The sequence below is a fragment of the Lycorma delicatula genome, chromosome 11 (assembly GCF_047948215.1).
Source record: "Lycorma delicatula isolate Av1 chromosome 11, ASM4794821v1, whole genome shotgun sequence".
Classification (NCBI taxonomy): domain Eukaryota; kingdom Metazoa; phylum Arthropoda; class Insecta; order Hemiptera; family Fulgoridae; genus Lycorma; species Lycorma delicatula.
In genome coordinates this window covers 81,087,596-81,102,151 of record NC_134465.1, presented here as the reverse complement: position 1 = coordinate 81,102,151, position 14,556 = coordinate 81,087,596, and the positions used below count along the sequence as shown (strand labels likewise).

Below are 14,556 nucleotides of genomic sequence, written 5' to 3'. Positions count from 1 at the left end.
GTTTGTTTTGTAGTATTGTTTAATAATCTCAAATCATTAATTATTTTAGGTATGATATTAAAGAATCAGTTTTAAGAAATTATGATCTGTAAAACACAACTATTTTATTAAGGATGAATATTGAGTATGAACAAAATACATTAACCAGTAGATTTATTTGTTTAGAAATGCCCTTTTTCCCCTTTTTCATAAATATTACACACCAGTTTGTATAATCTATCAATCGCTTCCTCACCTGCACTGCGCAGTAATTCTACAGGTATTCCATCTATTCCAGGAGCCTTTCTGCCATTCAAATCTTTTAATGCTCTCTTAAATTCAAATCTCAGTATTGTTTCTCCCATTTCATTCTCTTTGACATCCCCTTCTTCCTCTATAACACCATTTTCTAATTCATTTCATCCGTATATAACTCTTCAATATATTCCACCCACCTACCGACTTTACCTTTCGTATTATAAATCGGTGTACCATCTTTGTTTAACACATTATTAGATTTTAATTTATGTACCCCAAAAGTTTCCTTAACTTTCCTGTATGCTCCGTCTATTTTACCAATGTTCATTTCTCTTTCCACTTCTGAACACTTTTCTTTAATCCACTCTTCTTTCGCTAGTTTGCACTTCCTGTTTATAGTATTTCTTAATTGTCGATAGTTCCTTTTACTTTCTTCATCACTAGCATTCTTATATTTTCTACATTCATCCATCAGCTGCAATATATCATCTGAAACCCAAGGTTTTCTACCAGTTCTCTTTATTCCACCTAAGTTCGCTTCTGCTGATTTAAGAATTTCCTTTTTATCATTCTTCCATTCTTCTTCTACATTTTCTACCTTATCTTTTTTACTCAGACCTCTTGCGATGTCCTCCTCTTCCTCAAGCTTCTCTAAATTCCACCGATATATTTCTTACTGAAGGCTCGTTTAGCTTGTGCTGTTCGGCATTTTATATCGCTCCTGCTTCGTCCATCTTTAGTAATTTTACTTCGCAAATAACAAAATTCTTCTACCTCCATAATCTTTTCTCCTCCTATTTTCACATTCAGCGGTCCATCTTTGTTATTTCTACTACATTTCATTACTTTTGTTTTGTTCTTGTTTATTTTCATGCGATAGTTCTTGCGTAGGACTTCATCTATGCCGTTCATTGTTTCTTCTAAATCCTTTTTACTCTCGGCTAGAATTACTATATCGTCAGCAAATCGTAGCATCTTTACCTTTTCACCTTGTACTGTTACTCCGAATCTAAATTGTTCTTTAACATCATTAACTGCTAGTTCCATGTAAAGATTAAAAAGTAACGGAGATAGGGAACATCCTTGTCGGACTCCCTTTCTTATTACAGCTTCTTATGTTCTTCAATTATTACAGTTGCTGTTTGGTTCCTGTACATGTTAGCAATTGTTCTTCTATCTCTGTATTTGAACCCTAATTTTTTTTAAAATGCTGAACATTTTATTCCAGTCTACGTTAACGAATGCCTTTTCTAGGTCTATAAACGCCAAGTATGTTGGTTTGTTTTTCTTTAATCTTCCTTCTACTATTAATCTGAGCTCTAAAATTGCTTCCCTTGTCCCTATACTTTTCCTGAAACCAAATTGGTCTTCTCCTAACACTTCTTCCATATTAATAATATTGATATTAATTAGTCATAATATTAATAATAATTAGTCATATTGATAAGTAATTAAAAAATTAATTATACATATTCATTTTTATACTTAATGCAATGTTAATTATGGGTATTATAAAATTAATATCTCTTCTGATTGACTACAGTATGGAGTTTTACATACTTTTTGGTTTTACACACTCCAGTTTGGAGTATGTAAAACAAATTGTTGGGGATGTAGGATGTAGAGGGTATACTGAAATGAAACGACTAGCACTAGATAGGGAATCTTGGAGAGCTGCATCAAACCAGTCAAATGACTGAAGACAAAAAAAAAAAAAATGGTAACTGATTAATAAAAACAAGCATGTAGAATAAGATGAACCGAAAGAGATTTGCTGAGAAGGAGCTGCAAAAAGAAATATATATTATCTTCTAAAGAATCTGTTTTTAAATTTAATCAGACAAATGAATAACTATAATTGCTTGAAAATGCTGCAAGAGAGTGAAACCAGTAAACATATAAAGTATTTTTTATAACATAATTTTGAAAAATGATGTTTTTGCCAGTATAAAAGGAATAGAATGCCAGCAATATAAATTAAAAATAAAAGAGGAGTTTCTCAATTGCCAGATTACTATAATGTAACTTAAAGATTTGTAAAAACTTTACAAAAAGATTTCATAAATCTTCAACACTTGTAATAGAAAAAGGAGAAAACAATGACACGTACATGTATGTCTACATGCACACATACATGCTCTAACTCACCGAATTATATGCTCCTAAACACTAATCATAATGATAAATGTTAGATAAAAACATATATCAAAATACTCAACTTAATATTCACCTCCAAATAATCAATAATCAATCCTATTAGGTTTAATAATCAGTTAGATTGCACTAATTCAAATAACTTTTCATTTATTCTTATGTTTTACTTTTAGTTGTGTAATTTCGCTGTAATGTGAACTTCTGATGTGTTTGAGAGCTGATAAATTTAAATTTGCTATGAGGTTAAAAATACTTTTTTTTTAATATATTGATTCTGCTAATTTCATCTAGTTAATAATAGATATCTAATGCTGTATGAAGTTAGTTGCATTATTCCTTAGTATATTGTCAGTTACACATAACATTTAACCAAGTTATATAACAGTGATATAGTTCATATAATTTCTCTCTATTATCTTTATTATTAGGTGAAAAATCCTTAACAGAAATGTTGAACAGGTGAGAAGCTGTCATTTGTATTTGGATAATTCAAAAGATATTGTTTATCTTTAGTTATATCAACTATCTTGTGTTATATGGATTATCTTTAGTTGTATAATGTACAAAGATCCTATCAATAAATACAAAAATAAGACACTACAACACAATTGTAAAACCAGAAGCCACTTTTACAGCAGAAACACTCTTCCACCTGAACAAACAATCAAAGCCAGAAAGACTCCAGAAAATCAAAAGAAGAATTGGAAGAACCTGCATCTAAAAAAGTACCAGAAAAATGGGCAGTGGTGGATTGTGCCAGATAGAGTCGTGTACAAAGAGTTAGAACCCATCACTGATACCGTGTGTAAGAGGAGACTAGGCTTCTTTGGACATATCATGAGGTTTCAAGACTCACGAAACAGCTAGTACAGTACAATATCAACTCGAAAAAACACCAAGACAGGATGCAGATGGATCAGAGAAGTAAGAAAGGATCTGAAGGAAATTAGCCTTATACCAGAAGACGTCACAGATAAGATAAAATTAAACAAGCAAATCAAGAACAAAAACACTCACTTCACATTCACAAGAAAAAACTCGCAACACGAACATTTTCAATATTAGTTAGGGCACAAAGATCAGAATGTATGAAAAAGTACTAGGAGAACTGCAAGGCCCAAACAGTCCCATTGAAGAGACTTGGATAATGGACTGACTATAGTGATCCTATGTGATCATAAAAGATAATAATAAAAAATTACAAAGATTGTTGTGACAGCTCAAAGAACTCATATTCGTAAGGTTCAGAATTATAAGGTTGGAAAATTATTCAGTTTTACAGAATTGTGGTCTAATTAGTACAGTCTGGTTTTAAAACTCAGACCTTGCTTTTGTATTAATAACAAATGTGATCTTTAATATTAAGTATCATTAAGGGATCAGATTTGAGTCCTTCTAATGGCAGTTGCTTGTATATGAATTTGAAAGCTAGACTGTGGATATTGGTGTTCTTTGGTGGTAGGATTTCAATTAACCACACGACCTGAGTCTGTTCCAAACTACATTTTTATCGGTACATTTATACTTAAACTGCAGCGTCAACAGGCCTGGCCAGCCGATGTGACAATTGCATTTGCCCATACACACACACCCAGACCCAGCAGTAGCTGGAAAAGTGGTTGGAGAAAACAAAACAAAGGGATCCTAAACCAAACAATAGTAGTTGATGATTGTTACAAGCTCAAGGTATTGCACTTAAGAGATACAGAGAAAAATGGAAGTGAACTCTGTGAGTAGGATGAATAGTAATAGTATTCTCAAGATGAAATTACAAAACAGTGTCAGAAGGAGGCTGATCTAAGGAAATAAGATGGAGCAGACAATTTTTTAATTTATAAGAAAAGCTATGGCTGCAGAACAAGCTTTGAAATTCAGTTTTGTATTTGATGAATATGCCTTTCTTATTGTAGTAAAAAATGAAAAAATAATGTGTAAAACATATTATATATATTTTTTTCAATACAGATATATTTGTGGCACTTATGTTATAATTGTTGATATGTTTGACACTTGTATTGAGATAGATATAGTACAGAGAGATCCAAAAGTAATGCACATCAAAATTAAAGTGTTTATAAATAGTAGTATAGTTGAAAAAGTTCTGTTGGCTACTCCAAGATTGCATCATGGGTATTAACAACAAACGTAGACGCCATTGTGGTGTATTTATCACATGATGCCTGCAGCAGTGTTTTGTTTATTGTTTGGTAAACAAGAACAACAAGCAACAACCTTTTCCCAAGAGCAACAAAATTTAATTGTTGAACATTACTTTTTCAGTCGTTCTTATGCATATGTTGTAGATGAATTTCATGGGAAATACCCGGATGTGGCAGTGCCTAACAATTTGACCATAATGAGATTAATCACCCATTTTAGAGAATGCAAATCAGTTGAAGAGAATGTGTATCAGGCAAGAAGAGAACCGGAAGACAGGCCATTTTGACTGATGCTAAACTGGCTAAGGTTAAGAATATGATGCATCATTCACCTTAAAAAAGCTTGAGGAGACTATCAGCACACTGTCAGATTTCATATGGAAGTGCTCAAAGAGTGATGAAGCAGTTAAACATTTAATAGGAAATGTGGAATAAAATTGAGTTTTTTTAAGCTACTTTGTAGTAGCAAAGTAAAAAAATAAATTTTTCAGTCGTGATAAATTTACAGTTTAGGTAGATTTAATGCTATTACAGTATTGAAAATAAATGTTAAAATTTTAAATATATTTAAATTAACTTTTCTTTGTGCAGGAATTCTTGTTGGCAATAGATGTTACCTCATCTGGGACACCTGAGGAAAAGCTCAAATGGGCATTTAGAATGTATGATGTTGATGGAAACGGTGTAATTGATATACAGGAAATGACCAAAATTGTTGAGGTAACTGCAAAATTAATAGTTTATCTTAAAATTACAGGATTAAATTGCAACATTAGATTTATTGTCAGTTCTACAAAGTTATGCAATAATCTGTTATTTTCATTGTTTCTTTTCTTTTTCTGTTCTGTGCTAATTAACTTCAGCATACTTACAGTTTTTGTCTTTCTTTATAGTCTTTACCCTTTAAACATCCCTCACAAATTAAGTAAACTTGATATATTATTATATAATTCTCTTAAATTGTAATTAATCTCAAAATCTCTCTTAAATTGTTATCTTTCAATTTCCATATTGCTCCTATATATAATTTGACAGTCAATAGGAACAGATTACAAATATCCTCGTCTTATTTCTACCTGAATCGGAGATCAGAGATCTTCATCTTCTATTAACCACCAACTGATTCATGTTACAAGCTTATTTTTGATTTCATAATCGGTTATGAAAATACTAAGTTTTTAATATAAAATTCAAGTTCAGTTGTTGATGTTTGTTGAAGCATATTTTTCAGAATTATTGTTTAATGTTCCCATTAAAAAATTTATATAAGCAGATTTAATGATTAAAAAAAAATTGCTTTAAAACAGTGATATTTTAATGATCCCACAAATTAATGCTTTAGAAACACCGGTTACAAAGCAAATTATATCTTCTTCATCAATTTATGATTGCATGAAATAGGATTATTTACTTACTTATTTACTTTACTTATCACTTTGTTAAAATAGGTTCACTAAAAAATAATTGAGCAGCAGAAGTTTTAGAAATTATTACATTTTTTAAGAAATTATCATTAAAATTTTAATGAATTATTTAAATGTTATAATCTATCGATTCCTGTGGAATAGCTGGGGTAAAGGATATTATTACCGGAATAAAATACAAAGGTTAGTACTACCCAGCAGTCATTATATATTAAAATCACTAATTGTATACTCCACTTGAGTTTTTAAACAACTGAATCTGAGAAATAGATTTGAAAGAGATTTAAAAATTATGCAGATTTATGGAGTGAAATTTGTAAAATTTGATTTTGTAAAGAAGTTTTGCCTAGTTTTCTTTCAAATGGTCGATTGAGGTGGATTTAATTTCAGCTCAGTTGAAATTGTACACCAAACCATACTGACAGACATCAATTAGCTTAATGTTACATGACGCATTACCCTTTCTTTATATTTCATAAAACACTTCAAATAATTAATCTTCTATAAATGCACTGGTAATTATAGTATGACAAATCCTGTAAGGATTAACCTGGTTCAAATACCTTGCATTAAGTACAGTTTTAACAGAGAAGTTAAAATTTTAATTTATTTTTAAGAAATGTTTAAAAAATATAATAACACCATTTATGAATCATAATTATTCCATTTTATTAATTATTTTATTTTTCTTTATTGTTATCAATGTGGTATATTTTATTTACACTTATTTTTATTGGTACTCCTATTGTTATAAAAATTACCTGTCGTATTCTAGACATAAAATCAATTAAGTGTTTTGCAATTAGATAAATTTATCACCCAAGTTTGTTTTTATTTTATTTATTGACTGCCTTTGAAGATAATACAGAGTGGCACAAAAGTCACTTAACATTTGTTTATAAAAGTACTGAATTTATTTTATTTTATTTATTACAGACAGTACTTACAAATATATTTTATGTTCAAAATGTTTTCCATATTCATTAATACATTTTTGCAGTCTTTTGGGAACATGCACTATGGCAAAGTTCTCTATCACTGTCCAAATCATCGAATGCATCGTAAATGTAATCTTTCAGTTCATCAATAGTATGAGGCTTTCTAGAATAAACAGACTCCTTGAGACACCCCATATGAAAAAAAATCTATTGGCGTAATATCTGGTGAATCTGGAGGTATATCGATATCTGCCCGTCGACCAATCGCTCTTCTATCAAATGTTTCATTCAAATAATTGCAGACTGCAGTGGTGTAATGTGGTGGAGGGTCATGTTGGAAGTAAATTTCGTGAATGTTTTCAGTACATGTCATGAGTCCTGGTACCATGTAATTTTTAAGCATGTCCGAGTATTTTATCTCCTGTCACTGTTCTTTCAAAAAAGTACGGTCTGAGTACAACAAAAGATGATATTTCCCCCAAACACTCAAACCAACAAAAGATGTTGGTTTTCAGTATGTCAGTAAATGCAGTTATGTGTATTAACTTGTCCACTTAACTTAAAATTGGTCTCATAACGAATAACTTCGGATCATGTTTCTGTCATTTAAGGACATTGATCTGGGTCATCTTCATGTAGCCCATGAAGTAAATGTAGAATGTAGACTTTAAATTTATGTTTGTGTAACATTCTTTGTATGGACCTTTTGATCACTCAAGCTCAGAGGGTCATTGTCTTGTTGATTTTTGTGGACTTTGCATCACTGCTAAACATATGCGCAATTCATTTTCCTCTTTTGCGACTGTTATTGGACAGCCAGATCTTGGTGCATCCATGTTGTTCAGATTTATCTCATATGTCTACACTGTTTGTCTAGGAGGGTTTGATGTAAAATGTGTACCCCCACTCATCAATAACTGCAGTATTACTACTTTTATAAAAAAAGTTTTTAAGTGAAAATCTTTCCTTCTTTTGTTAACATCGTTACAATTACTTAACACAGAAAATCAACTCAGACACTGGAGCTCACTTCAATACACTGAGATACAGATCCTTGTCTCTACATTAGTTTGCCAGTGGAGAGGTACCACTTTGTTATTTCATTTCCCACGCTTAGTTGATGTACACTGGGAGTGATATTGGAAGGTGATTGTGTTGGTTTCAGTCTCGTTTAATATGTAATCTTCGTTTTAGGTATAATTCTGATGGAGATTTACCAGATGAGAGGGGTGTAGATCTATATTGCATTAAGATTTCGTGAATTTTCCTTTGAATAAGTAGTTGCCTGTTGAATGAAGTCATTGCCTGTAGTAACCTTTGCTTGAAAGTCTGTATATTGTGTTCAGTGAGCCCGTAGGTAGTGGATGATCCAGGGCTATAAACATTTGGTGTACATCGATATAAGCTAACGATGTATCGAGAATGGGAGTGATTATGTGGAATCGATATGCATTTCAATGTTTCTTCATCATTGTTCATTATATTATAATAAATAGATATTGTTTTGAAAACACGTTTTCAAAACACGAATAATACACGTTATAATAAACACTATATTGTTTTGATTTGAAAACACGTGTGTTTATTTAAGTAGAGATATAACAATTGGCGAAGAGAATGAGATACAACAGGAAGGTGAGTGAAGTGAACTCTGATCAGGTACTTACTGATAAAACTGTTTTTAAATAATTTTTTTTATGTAATATTATGTAGACTACCGACAGAGAATTTTATAAATCCATTTTTTGTTTTTTTCTTTCATTTTATTTATGGAATTCATTACCATCTAATGGTAAAACAATGAAGGGATAAAACTTTTTAAATGACAAGATTTGCAATTTTTTAAAGTTAGTATACAGGGAAAAACCTTATGTCTATTCTGAACAAGGGAAGATCCTTTACAGGCCCATATGCCTTTCTTAAAAAAACCATTATCATTTTTATATCAACTATTCTAAACCTATCAGATTCAGGTGAACCACTTAATTTTTTTCTCTTTTCCAATTTATTTTCCCTTTCCCAGTCTCACAGTGTTATCGATTTGAAAACAATGATTGAATATGAAAACAGTTTTTATACTGGAGTTTAAAACATTTTCAGTAAAAAGTCGCAGAAATGATATTGTTTTGTTTGCCTCCTTTTTTGCTTTAGATTCATTGTACGTATAGATTGTTGAATCTTCTCTTTATGCTGAATAAAAAACACTGATTGAATACCCGCAATTGTCGGCTATAAAATATTTCTACAACCGGTAGAACAGGCAAAAGATGATTCTGTATATGGAAAGAGTTTTAGTGTGAAACCTTTGATGTTGGAGGATAGCGTGCGGGTCGCACAATCACAAATTGGTTAATTTGATAGTTGAGGGTTGTAAGTTACAGTAGCCGGTTGTGATTGGAAGAGCCGGTTGTATATTGTGTAAATACACTGATAGAAATGCCTGCCGAGGCATTTGCATCGGTGGCCTCCTGAAAGACGCCAAACTGACGACTGTGTTGAGTTATCAAGTTTAAGAGGGTCTAAAAGATGATGACCTTCATCATGCTTCATAAAAGCATGATGACTGCTTTTATCATCTAAAAGATGATAAAGCAACTTCTGGCTAGAAATGGAGGGGGTGGTATGTTAACCAGGATCATCAGGTGTCTTCCCCTTTGAGGGCTAGGATGTTGAAAGTACATAATATTGCCAATGTACCATTTCAACAATGATACTGTTAATTCCATAAGATGTCTTCTCTCTAAAATAAAGTATACTGCACACTACGATTTATTAAGAGCTTGACATCAATTACCAATCAGCTTTTTTATTGTTAAATCTATTATAAATGATTTTATATGAAATAAATTATGACTATATGCATACTCCGGGCCAAAAATATTCGTCAAATAACAAAACTGCCCTGGTTCCACTATACTAATATTAATTTGTTTGTTCAAACACTAATAAATGGAGACATTGTTCAATTTATCTGATGTCCTATTAATAGAGTCAACGAATCTTTAACACTGATATAGTTTTATAATTTTTAGAAGCACCAAGAGAATTGATAATATGGTAATTGATCAAAATTAAGAAAGCTATTAAACAAATTTCAATCTATAGGCAACTCTTGAATGAACTGAACAGAAGTATAATCTGTTGATATTTGAAAAGATGATTCTTCTGTTATTTATAATGCTACTAATATTTTTTATAAATGTCATCAAACAACTGGTGTAAGTTTTCTTTCAATATTTCTGATATGCCTCAATTATTACAACATCATTTTGTCTTGTAATAAATGTTACGACCACAAATTATATTAAGAAATCTTTTGATGATAGCATTGTTACAATAGGATGGCTTTCACTTATGTCATAATTGCCAATAACAGCAAATGATGTATCATAAACTGGAACTGTTCATATTCAACTGAACATATTCAGTAATTAATTCTATTACATCTGCTCCAAATAGTTAAGTTTATTGATGTAGTCACTCAGCCTTTGGTTTTTAAACCGATCAAAATATTAAGCTAATAGTTTTATTAATGATTCCAGTTTTTTATTATTATTGATAGTTTGTTTATTTATCCTGCTTATGCTGTTGACAAATCTATTAACATTAAAAATGTAGTACAAATGATTAATATACAAATCCAACCTGATGTTTCTACTATATTTTTTGTAACTCAACTTATCCTTTTCATTGCTACTATTATCAGAAGTACTATTATCATTCTCCCAAAGAAATTCTGTATAATTAATTTCATGAGTTTTATATCGTCATAAATAATAGAATAATTTGTTTTTGTTCTTTAATTAAATATGATCTAATCAAATTAAGTGAAGTAAAGTTAGGTAGGTGAAGAAAGTATTATTTCAATATGTTTTACATGTGTTTTAAAATAATTCATCATTTCTTATGGTTTAAATTAGTCTAAAACTATTTGGAATGACTTAAGACTAAAACCATAATAAAACCACTAAATTTCAATTGCTATTCACAATAGCGTTTTAAAAGTGTACCGATTGAAAAGAAAATTGTTCTGGCCATTTCTTGACAATGTCAAAAAGCCACTCATACAAAAAGAAATATGATAATTATGTAAAACTTTTTTAACTTTATAAGAGACTTTTTTTTTAAAAAAAGAAGGAATAAAAGCCAAAACAAAAAATGTAAGTGGCTTATCGTTTTAAAGAAATGGTTACAATAAAACATCCTTATCCAAAAAAGCAAAATTAAGACACTAAAAAGCAGTAGCTTTGCCTGAAGTCTTATTCAGTTTGAAGGTCTACAGAATTTCTTAGGAAAAATCTAGTAAAAGTAAAAAGTTATTTTATGAAAAATCCAAAATAAGCTAGTTAAGAAATTGAAAAAGATTTAAAATTATTAAATATTTCCAATGAAATAATTTTTTAACAAATAAAACTAGTAGATAAATCTAAATTTTCCAAGAAACAGAGTGGATGAACCTAAGAAGGAGAGAGAGGTTAAATGAAAGAATTTAAAAAAAGAAAGAAGTCAGGACTATGGATGGGTGAAAAAATAAGGAAAGAAAAAGATTTTCATGAAGAAAATTATTTATTATTTAGTAATAGAAGATAATTACACTGGTAGCTGATCTTAAAGTAGCTAGCAACTTTATCAATGTACAGTTTCAATTATGTGTTTTTTCAGTGGGGTGGGGGACAGAATACTTGCTTTTATTACATAAAAATATGTATGTGATATAAGCATTACATATTTATATGAATACACACTCACAAACATTTATTATGTGTTCATAACATGTGCGCATGGGCACACATACACAAACACAATAAATATATTACATATGTTCACAAATTATAATTTTAAATAACTTTTCATAAACCACATCTCTAGCCACAATGGGGATAATTGAAAAAATTTATGGAAAAGGGTTATGACACATTTTAAAGAACAAAGAAAAACAAAAGTTGTGACATAAAAAATGATTAGACAGCTCTGACCAAAGTGGAGGTCATTTAATACCTTTAACAGCTAGTTTCAATAGTAGCTTACAAACATAAGAAGCGGTGGTCTCATACCACAGAAATAGATTATACTGCTGGCCACTTTTGAAAAATATTAAATGGCTGCCATTTTGATTAGAATTGCTGTAGCCTGATGTTTTCATAGCCTTTTTTTTTAATGCTTTTCAAAATGAGGTGTCATAACCCTACCCTTCCCATTAAAGTTTCTTGATTAAACCCTAAGCCCTTTGGGTGCTTCAAGGTGTGGTGGTGGTCTTATTCTGAATTGTTTTAAGGAAAAGTAATAACTAAATTTTATTTTTCTATGTTTAAGGAGTAAAAATTTAAGAGTTGCCATACTTGTGAACACTAAGTAAATGTGTATATAGTTGTATACAATCATTCATCATTTTAGATAGGAATGGAAAATTTAGTATTCTAGGTTGCATAGTTCTTCAAGTTAAAAAAAGACCCAAGTTATTTTTTTATCCAATATCCAATTAAAAGAGCTTCCATAAAAGCACAGACTGTTATGAGTGAGTAAAGGAAAACCCACTGTTTTACTTTAGCAGTGAACATGTCTTCCCAAATCAGCTGATTTGATAGTCGATAGTTCCAGCATTCAAGTCCTAGTAATGGTACAGATTTGAATACTAGATCGTGGATACCGGTGTTCTTTGGTGGTTGGGTTTCAATTAACCACACATCTCAGGAATGGTCGACCTCAGACTGTACAAGACAGATTTTTTATGGATTATATATATATATATATATATATATATGTGATAAATTTAAAATGAACTGCATTTAGATGAATATGAGGAGCATGACATGAAAAAAAAAAAATTCTGCACACACACACACACACACACACACACATATATATATATATATATATATATATACGTAGATGTAAAAATGTTCAGTTTAAATTTTAAAAAAAACCAAAAGTGACGTAATGAAAAACGCAAGAAATATTATCATAAATAATAATATATATCCAAAAGGGGGAATATGGATAGAAAACATATTTGGAAACTTATTTTTTACTTAAAGTCTTTTTAAGCTATCAAATATTAATTTAATACTGTAAAAAATATTACCATCATGTCTAAGACAACATACTGGTTAATATTGTGATTTATTCCCTATACTAACTGCTTTATAAAGTAAGTTCCCATATAGATCCGATCTGTCCGCAGTGGTTTTTAATTTCTGATGAAGAAAAAATAAATGGACTAAAAAATTTTAAACCAGAGCAACATTATACCGAATAGAAATAAAAATGTCAAGTTTATTGATGGCATATTATTTTGTTTAGAACTAGGGATGTTATCAAATGGCATGATAGGGAAAAAATTGAATCTAAAAGTAAACAATAATTATAATTTTAATTGTGTTTGTGTGTAACTCAAAATATATTACATGTGTTCATAAATGAGAAATAGATTTTCTATTAATTGAAGAGTATTAAATAACCGAAAACACGACATTTAATAACTTTTTTTTTACATCTCATCTGATTTAAATAATTTTTGTGGCATCTATTAATATTTCATGACCTCAGCAATATATGATAATTTTTTTTTAACAACAAATAAATAAAAAAAGATATTTATATACATATATGTTAGCAACATAACACTTTTTTGCAGTAATAACTGACATGCACGGAAACAAGTTGAGAAATTGAATTACGATGTTACAACTAATGTTCTATATTATGTAACTAGTTAAAAAAAGTTAAGAGAAAAAAGAAACATCATGAAAGTTTTACTGTATAGGCCACCAAGGGGGGCAATAACATAAAAGTTCAATAAGAGCAAACAAAAGTTTCAGATAAAATGTACAAAAAAAGTTGGGTCTTAACATTTGCTCCAAATTAACTACAAATGTAATATCTGATTTTGTTTATAACCGATTCTTATAGTATTTCTCATGCTGATTTCAAATATGAAACCAGAATTCTTCTATCAGACTTTGTTTTGTTATAAATATTTTTATTTTCAGATAGTCACTTTGCATGAACTCCATAAACATAGCATTTTGTGAATGTTTTTTATTATATTATTTGTCAGTTAAATACCTTTTCTTTATCTATTACAGGCCCTTAATTGTTGTCACATTGATTTGTTAGAAAGTCATTATATTTATCATTTACACACCAATTAAAATGAACAAAACTCATTCTTCCTATTTTCATCTTACTATAAACATATCCACTCATTAGTTATTTCTGTCATTATATTTACACACACTGTTGTGCAGACTAGAGAAATATTTTTTATTCTCATTCACGTGTGTGTAACATTCAGTTTTGTAGTTTGCTTTCATATTTGCAGTTATGTTGTTCAGTAAAGCGAGTATGTTTATTAAATTAGTGTGTTCATAAAGTGTTCTTTTTAAACAATATTAGCTATTGTAATGTATTAACAATGCCTCAACAGTTGAATTAATCAACCAAACAATTTCAGCTACTTGTGGTGAGGTAACATTGAAGTTTCAGAAAAGAAATAACTTCACTGATAAAGTCTTATGAACTGTATTTTGGATGTAAATTAGGTGATCAGGACAAATCTTGGGCTCCTCATATTTGCTGTGCTTCTTGTGAAACTGCTGACCGGTTGGGTAAATGGATCTTCTCACATTTCATTTGCAATTCCAA

General features: G+C 30.2%; 1 pseudogene; it reads left to right on the top strand.

Annotated features, from left to right (window-relative positions):
• Positions 1–14,556, top strand: part of LOC142332017 (methionine aminopeptidase 2-like) — a 55,443-nt pseudogene that overhangs the window by 20,112 nt on the left and 20,775 nt on the right.